This window comes from Arachis duranensis, chromosome 9 (genome assembly GCF_000817695.3).
Source record: "Arachis duranensis cultivar V14167 chromosome 9, aradu.V14167.gnm2.J7QH, whole genome shotgun sequence".
Taxonomy (NCBI): domain Eukaryota; kingdom Viridiplantae; phylum Streptophyta; class Magnoliopsida; order Fabales; family Fabaceae; genus Arachis; species Arachis duranensis.
Genome location: NC_029780.3, coordinates 15,249,962 through 15,259,260, shown reverse-complemented (window position 1 = coordinate 15,259,260; position 9,299 = coordinate 15,249,962).

Genomic DNA, 9,299 nt, shown 5'->3' with positions numbered 1-9,299 from the left:
TTGATGTAAAATATATTATAAAAATATATTAATAGTAATATATATTTTGAAGTACAAAAAATATGTATATACTTTTTATTAATAAAATGGTATATTTTAATTTTTTATATTATAAAATTTATTAATAATAAAATTTGTGTCAAATTTTTTAATAATTTTTTAATATAAATTAAAAGATAATTAGCAAAAAATTTATTTTTTATTTTATTTTTGAGTCTATTCTGTACAATATTCATAATTGAAAAAGATCTCTTAATTGTAGCAGTTAAAACAGAAAACATTAATATCAAGCAAATCAAACGATCAATCAAATGATATGTTAAAGACTTTCTCTTCCTTAACCATTGAAATAACAAATAAATTATGCACAAATTACTTAATTCAACATGATTAAGAATATTAAATTTATAATATTAAACTTGCATTTTAATGTAAAATTTTTTTGTCACTAAACTCAGTTAAATAAAATCATTCTACTATTTTACTTAATTTTTTAGATATGAAAAATTATTAATATTTGAACTGAACTTTTATTTATACTAGACTAAATACTAAATATATTTTTAAACAAAATATACAATTATATAATATATAATAATTTATTATTATTATTATTATTATTATTATTATTATTATTATTAAGATATTTCAACTTTATTTTTAGAAATATAATTTTTCATGCATGTTGGTGTGCATATCAGAATAGCACCATTTCGTTGTTCATTTTTTTTCTTTTACTGCTGATATTTTTTCTACGATGTCAAGGAATCAATTGTTATCCATTTATTATGATGGTGAAATAGTGTATGACGAAGAAGGTTCAATCGTGTGTAGATCAGGACAACCGATAATTACCTATATAACACCGGAAATCGACAGTTTAACAACTTTGAAGAATTTGATATTGTATTCTATCGGGCAACAAGAGACAAAGAGAGTGAAAAAATTTACTACGGATATTCGACCGAAGTAGATGGCATTTTGTTTTATAAAAGGTATGTTACAGTTGTATTATCTCTGTTGTTATTATATTTATCAAATCACGATTGTGAGAAATATTTTTATTTTCTTTAATTAGGTACCGTTTGCGCGACGACGATGACGTATGGCTTACGGCGTGGGTCAGCATATGGCGGCGGGTCAGCATACGGCGTCTATTCTACCTGTTCACAACACGCATATAAACGACGACATTCAAATATCAAATGAAACAGTTATTCAAGTAAAATAAGGTTAAATATGTAAAACTTAAATATTTATCACTTACATTTAGGATCTCAATTCCGTTCAGGGGTACGCCTGTAATGCCTAAGCCTACTCTCGCCTCTGGCATTTGTCCAGCTGGTACTGAACCCACCTACAATGCCAACCACAATATTGATTATTGCTCAATTCAATTAACTAGGTAATAATAATATGAAAGGTATTTATAAGTATTTATAATACCTTTCCATCAAGAAAAATTGACGAGTATCAAAACCGTCGAGCTGTAGCAACAGAATATGGTGATAAGCCTAGGACACCAGCAAGCTGACGCACCCACCCAAATTGCACTGACCATGCTCCGTGGTCCGGCACATCTGGCGGTACAGCCATGCTAGGACAGCTGAGCCCCACGATAACTGGCCACACGTATCAAGGTCCTCTAGGAGGGGAAGCCACCTGATGTGCACCCGAGAGTCAGATGCCTCTGGAAATAGGAAATTCCCTATCAACTGCATGATGTACCCTCTCGTGTACCTCATCAGGCGTTCCTCTGTGGCATCCTGCTCCAGCTCTCCACAAATCCTATTGTGGAACCAAGCGAGCTTCACAGTCCACTTCGTCTGTGACTATCTGTCATCTAAGCCGGGAACAACACCCAGAATCTGCTCACATAACTACTCAATGGTGCGTCCCTGATAGTGCTGCTCCCACCCACCAATGCATCCACTCACAGGATCACCATCAATCTTGAGTCTCAATTGATAAGCCAGGTCCTGCAGGGTGATTGTCATCTCCCCGCATGGTAGATGAAATGTATGGGACTCAGACCTTCACCTCTCTATCAAAGCCGAGGCAAGTGGCCAATCGTGCTCGAACTCGACTATATAGGCCGCATACTCAAACCCAACTCGTCTGAGATATGGCCTAATATGCTCCGATGACCGGGTCATCAAATTCCTCCTGGTGCGCAAGATCTGAGGCGCCTACCAAATGGAAACAAAAAATAAAAAAATAAGGGGATAGTGAATACATAAAAAATTACAAGTTCCCTACTTATTAATTAGAGTAAAATAAAAACCTAGTTAAAAATGTGTACTACTCGATTAAGCCTGCCAGTAATGTGCTCTTCGCGATTCAATCTGTACATCTCACCCTCATAACCCAATAACTGCTCCTCCATCTAAACACAATCTAGTAAAATGAAATCACACACACTGAACTCAGTTCCTTCTACGTTAACTAAATTATTTAAAAAATATATGTAAATCCAAAACAGCTTATAAACTTAGTAATTCTACTTCTGCCCCAACTAACTGACGCCACCAACTAACTAATTAATCAATATATCACTAATTAATTATTCCACCAACTACCATTCGATTCACAATTTAAACTAATTATTTTGACTAAACTAACTAACAATTTATTTTGTTATACTACTTAACATGTTATAAACAATAAACAATAACTATACTTAAAAATAATAACACAAAAGTTTTAACTAACATAAAAATAGTTAGTCTAAAAAATATGTAACCGGTAAATCTGTAATCCTAACTAACATGCAATCTATAAGTAATAATTTTATCCAACATGTCAATAGTAACTCTAACTAAGCTAAAAAAATAACTCTAAGAAACCTAAAAAAAATTAACACTAACTAACCCATTATTTACTGACTTGGAATTGAGAATGTCGTCCCCAATAAACTTCACGAGGATCGAAAAAACAAAAAGAAAAGAGGAACAGAATGAATTTGGAAGAGAGATTGAAAAAGAAAGGGACAAAGATATATGGCCCTATTGGTATATATAGTACGCTGAACTCATCATCTTCTCTAGAATTTGGGGGTGGGTGCGGCGAACTTGCCCTAATTACAAAAAAAAAATCGTATTCCTAAAAATAAAGTTGAAATATCTTGTTTGGAGAATTATTAATTTTTTATCTTATTTAAAAAAAAATCCTGCATAAATTCGTCCCTACTTACATGAAGAATTGAATCTTAATTGTATCTATTAAACTTATTCTGTTTATATTTATTTTTAGTTTTCAATATTTTCAAGACTGTATTTGATTCTAAAAATAAGATAAAATAAGACATTGAGAACAAGACATAAAAAATAAAAACACAAAAATTAGTGTTTTGTATTTTATTTAGTAATAAACTAGAATAAATTATAAAAGTTCAATTTATTCTCATTTTTTCATTTAAAAAATTTGAGAAAAGAATATAATAATAAAAGATATGATTATAAAATTAACAATAATAATAAAAGAAAAAATAAAAAATAAGTTGTGTCTCTTGTTAGTATTTCTGGGTCTTTCCTGTTAGGATGGACACAAAATACATTAGTTTAGTGTCTCTGAATACAATATCTTTGTCGATGTCTCATCTGGCAAACACGATTTTATGTTTGTGTCCCTGTCTCTAGGGATGACAAAAGGCCGAAACCTGCCGGTCCAATCCGTGTAACTCGCCAAAAAAGACGGGTTAGACTATAAATTTGAAATCGCCAAATTTAAAAAGTCCGCCTAACCTACACTGCCTAATCCATGGGATTTGGCAGGAATCGCCAGGGAGGGTAGGCTTCCCTGGCAGGTCAAGCGGTTTTTTTTTTTGTCAGGGCCCTTTTTTTACAAATTTTGATAATGTTATTGATCTATAATAGGATGAAGATGATAATTGAAGATGTTTTAAATTATATTTTGGATTATGTTTTATGTTTGATTGATTATAAACTTGAAGATGTTTAATTATATGTTTTGGTCAATATTTGTTTTGCTTTGGACAATGTTAGTTTTATTATTTTATTTCAAAAATTTAGTTTATAATTATATTTATTACATATTTATAATTATAAAGACTTTAATATTTGTGAATTTAGAAATTATAATTTTTGTATGTCTTTAGAAATTATAAATTTATTGAAATGGTTCTGAAATTATATATATTGTTTAATATTTAATGGTTTATATTAAAAAACCAAAAGAAATTTGGCGGGCGACCAACTCGTCAGTCTGCTGTTAGGCGGTGCAGGGTAGGACAGATTAGCCCGCCAAATGGCGTGCTTTTGACGGTGCAAGGCAGGACGGAACGGATTTTTCCGTTTACCACCCTTATCTGTCTCAGTGTTTCGTACCTATAAATAATGCAAACGCAGCCTAAATATACATTACTACTATAATCATTCGCATTAGCAACATATTTCTTTAACAAAATTTTCTTACTCATAGTTATCGATGGATGTAATCAAATTAGGGACGGAAGAATTGGTGAACAAATTTCTCCAAATCTTTTGAGATGGATATAATGTTCTATTAAAAAATTTGGCACTATATACTCGCGCAATTCGTCCCTATCAGATTAATATCAAACGATGCATTTTACTAATATTAGCGATGAATTTTCAATTTTTGTCTCTAATAATCTGTTGCTAATTCAAAATAAATTACAACATCCCCATCACTTATCCAAACATTGAGGAAAAAAATTCACCCCCTTCTCCCAAACCCCATCCCTTTTGCTTGTGGGCATCAATTTAATTTAGATATATTAAACTTTATATATTTTTTATGAATTGAAGTTATTAACAATGCTAAATTGTAAATTATATTAAAATTATTGTATAATTAGGTCTTTTATTTGGATTTTATGGACTTCGTCTAAAAAGCAAGAGAAAAAATGTTATAAATTTTAACTATTACCACAAAATTTTAAAATAAAAATGTATCGATGGAATAAATCTGTCACGTTCATCTTAAATTTTTTTTATAATTAGAATTAGCAACAGATATTATGTTTGTCGCAAAATTTGATCATTACTTAGGATCAGATATAAAATCTCATTGCTAATTGTTAGCGACGCCATTTTTATCGTCGAATATTATTCGTCATTAATTCCATCAATAACAATATAATAATATCTATTACTAATTCATGAAAACTCATCGAAAATATCCGTCGCAATGCAAAATATTCTAGTAGTGTATATTAGTATATAGCTTAGCTTGCTAGCATTTTCTGTCATCTAAATATATATTATTATAACTAGAAATATTTGATAACAAAAAATAATTAGTTAAAAATAATTAGAATTTAATTTATTTAGTATTTATTAATTATTATAATAATTAATAAATATTAAATAAAATAAATTCTAATTTTTTTTATCTCCCTAATATTACTTAAATATGGTGATAATTTTAGCCCTATTTGCCCGAATATAAGAAAAATTACCTCATGAATTTGTTAAAAATCATTAAGGATACTATAGGTAGTATAAATAGTATACTAGATTGTGATATTACTGGATAAATTATAAGAGTGCATGATATTTGAAAGTAATAACTAGCTAGGTTAAACTAGATCTGATGCCATCAATAGGGAGATCAAGCAATAGTAAGTGCTTTGATAATTTATTTAGATATTTCCAATTTGAACATCCGGAATAAAACATTCTTTTTGAGATGTCAGAGATTACTATTCATTTTATTAACCTTAATATACCTTATTTGAGTTAAGTTAATCAGTCTCAAATTTGTGGTTGTGACTTGTGAGGGGTAAAGAATGTTAAGAACGAGAGAAGAGCTAGGTGAATGATGCCGGCACCATCAGATTTTCTTGCAGTTTCTGGCCATCCACCTTTCATGGCAATGGCATCAAATTGTAACAGTCACAAAAAGTTTATTATTATTATTATTATTATTAAAGTACAAAATATTAGAAAATCATTACCGTAATTTATTATTTTTGGTCAATAATTAATTAATAATATTTAAAATTATAGACTAAAAATATATTATTAGACTAAAGATATTAAATTGATAGTTAAAAATATTAATAAAAAAAATTTTCTATTAATCCTTATATCTTTTTCTTTTATATGACTAATTTTGATAACTAATTTTATTTTACACACAACATAGTTGTATATATATATTATAAAAATCCTAAAATTAACTATAGTATAGTAGTTGAAGATTGTACATAAAATAATTTTAGAAGTCTAAAACTGATGAGTTCGATTTCATATTATAGCTATTTTAAAATTATTTAAAAATAATAATTTGTTATAATAATATATAAGTATAGATATGAAAAATAATTAATAGTTAAAAAATTGATAGCTACAAAGTTGGATTTGCATTATAATAAATTATATTTTACCCAACCATGCCAATTAATTAACTACGTGTGAAAAATGAGAAATAATTTAGCTTCGTTTATAATAACTTCAATCGTTCACACTTTTCTGACCGGCACAGTAAACATTCCAATGGGACCTTCGGGAAACAAACGAACCAAACCGCTATTATTTTCTTGTCTTTTTTTTTTTCCTATTTTTTTTTCATGTTTAGTTTCCAAAGACAAAGGAAAATACGTCACTAGCGTGTTTAGACTTTAGACCTCCACATAAAAACCGTGTTAAGTTTCTTAATTTATTTTTTCCCGAAAAGTATTTAAATTATTATTTAGAGATGAGACTTGAAAGGTTTAATTAATTGTTGATGCTATAGCTTTATCAAATTTTTAACTATACAATCTTAATTTAGTGCTAGGGAGCCAATGGCTTAAGTGTACCATGTGTACAATGGGCTAAATCTTTGATTCATGAATAGAATGAATATCACCTATACTATCCAGAATAACCATCCGGATCACCCATACTATCTAGAATAACCATCCGGATACTAGGATAAATAAACATCTCATGTCATACAACCACTCATCCCAAAAACTTAAGCTGATTTTGGGGTTCACCAAGGATCGAACCCCTGACCTTTCGGATCTAGAACTCTAATGTCATATCCTGATAGAACAATATAACACTAATGATTATATTTCTAATACTTTCTAAACCTCCATTGTACGCATTGTACGCTTAAGCCATTGGCTCCCTGTACTTTCCCTTTATATTATTCGTACATCAAATACAAAAATGAATATTTTAAGAGTATTTCACATATTTTAGCAAAATATAGTTAGCAAGAATTGTCCAATTATCTTTTTTATCTTACTGGTACTTTGATATTTTTCTTAAACAGAGAAGAAAAACAAATTCTACTCTTTTTTTATTTGAATTCAAAACTACCGAAATAAAAGAACTAATCACCTTGACTAGTCTTAAATTCCTAATATCTTCGTTGATCATTATTTTAAACATTAACAATAATATAAAGTGCAATGCTAGATGATAACACAATTTTAATATTTTTTTATCAACAATCAATCAATAATATTTAAAAATATTAGCAAAAATTATAATATTAAAATATTGGATTAATGTAAATAAAAAGTGGATTAACACACACATTAATGTCTAGTAATTTACTGGTATTTTACTACAATAAAGACTGGAACAAAAAATTGTCATTTACACGTTACACCAGATTTTGCTAAATTCCAAATTAAAAATATCCTTCTATATCCAATTTTAATAGATACCTTTTGGTATCTCTAAATTTTTTAATGTAATAAATTTTATGTTCCATTGATATTTAAATTAATATGTATACATGATCAATTAAATACATATAATAAATAAAAAATTTCACAAAAATTACCCATCAACTGTCTCTAACATATTTTTTGTTTTTCCTTTACTTAGCTTTTCTTTAAAATAAAAAAATTAAACATGTATGTTGGATTAAGAATAAAAAATGTGAATACAAAAATAAATCAATTAATAATAGATTAATTTATTTGTATTATAAAAATGGGGACAAATTATATATCATTTTACATTATATTTAGAAAGATATATTGTCAATATTGACCATTCTTTAAATTTAAGAAACATAATATTAGCATCTCATTGTAAAATTTTGTGTATTACTCTTCACAGTTTTACTAAATTTTTAATTAAATCTCTATTTTTTTAATTAGATTTATGTACTATTTTTCATTTTATAATTAAGTTCTTTTTAATATAAAAAATGTTAGAGTTAACTGAATATTTCTTTGCAAATTAAAGACATTTATAATTAAAAACTTAACTAAATTTTTAATCGCATGTATTTTGAAAAAAATATTCTATTAATTTTAATATTTTTTTATATGAAAAGAATCTAATTAAAACATAAAAATAATATAAAATCTAATTAAAAAATATAAATATTTAATTAAAAATTGTCATAAAACTACTTATTCCAAAAGCTTAAGCTCATAGGAGAAAATAACACTAATGGTTATATGTCTAACATTCTCCTTCAAACAAGAACTTTTTTTTTGGGTTTGTTTGATTTGCTATCTTTTTTACTTTTTTGGGATTCACCAAGGATTGAATTCTTGACCTTTTAGACATAAAACTTTGATACCATATTATGAAAGACAAAAATTTAGTAAAACTATACAAACTAAGTAATGAAACCTAAATTTTAACAAATTTTAAGAATTGAGCTTGGTATGTTTTAATCCAATAGATTTTATATTTCTAACGTTCTATACCATGAATTTCATATTGAAATGTTTTTTTAATGCAATTTTTTGTAAAAGAAATATGTAAAAATATCCTACAAAGTCACTCGAATAAAAAGATGTGAGAAATTGAGGGCAGACGTGGCAACATGCCAAATAATTGATGGTTGGTTGGGTGGGTTCAAATAACTTCTAAGCCATCCGAAGAGAACAATAGAATATTCCTAATTCCTCCTTCTTGCGTCGATGGCTTTTCTCTCTTACAATAATTATTTTAATATTCCTTTCTATTATTGAAGTAAACGCTTTGTTTATTGACAATAATAGTTTTAGTGGGTGTTTTAAATAACAATTTTTGTTACCATCTATTTTCAAGGATCATACATTGAGAAAGAAGCATCATTCATCATAGTCACTTATAATATTAAACACAATATTTTACTTTTACATCATTTTTTTTCTTTTTATTTTGTAAAAGAATGTTCATATTGAATTCATTGTGTCATTTGTACGGAGCTTTAACGTTCAATAGTGAGAGGTAAAAGTAATAATTAATTTCAGATGTAAACTACCTAGTATACGAATATTTTATATTGCTAACAAAAATAATAATTTTAAAAATTACGAATAATAAGTTTAAAATTTTAAAAATGATAAAAATAATAAATATATATTC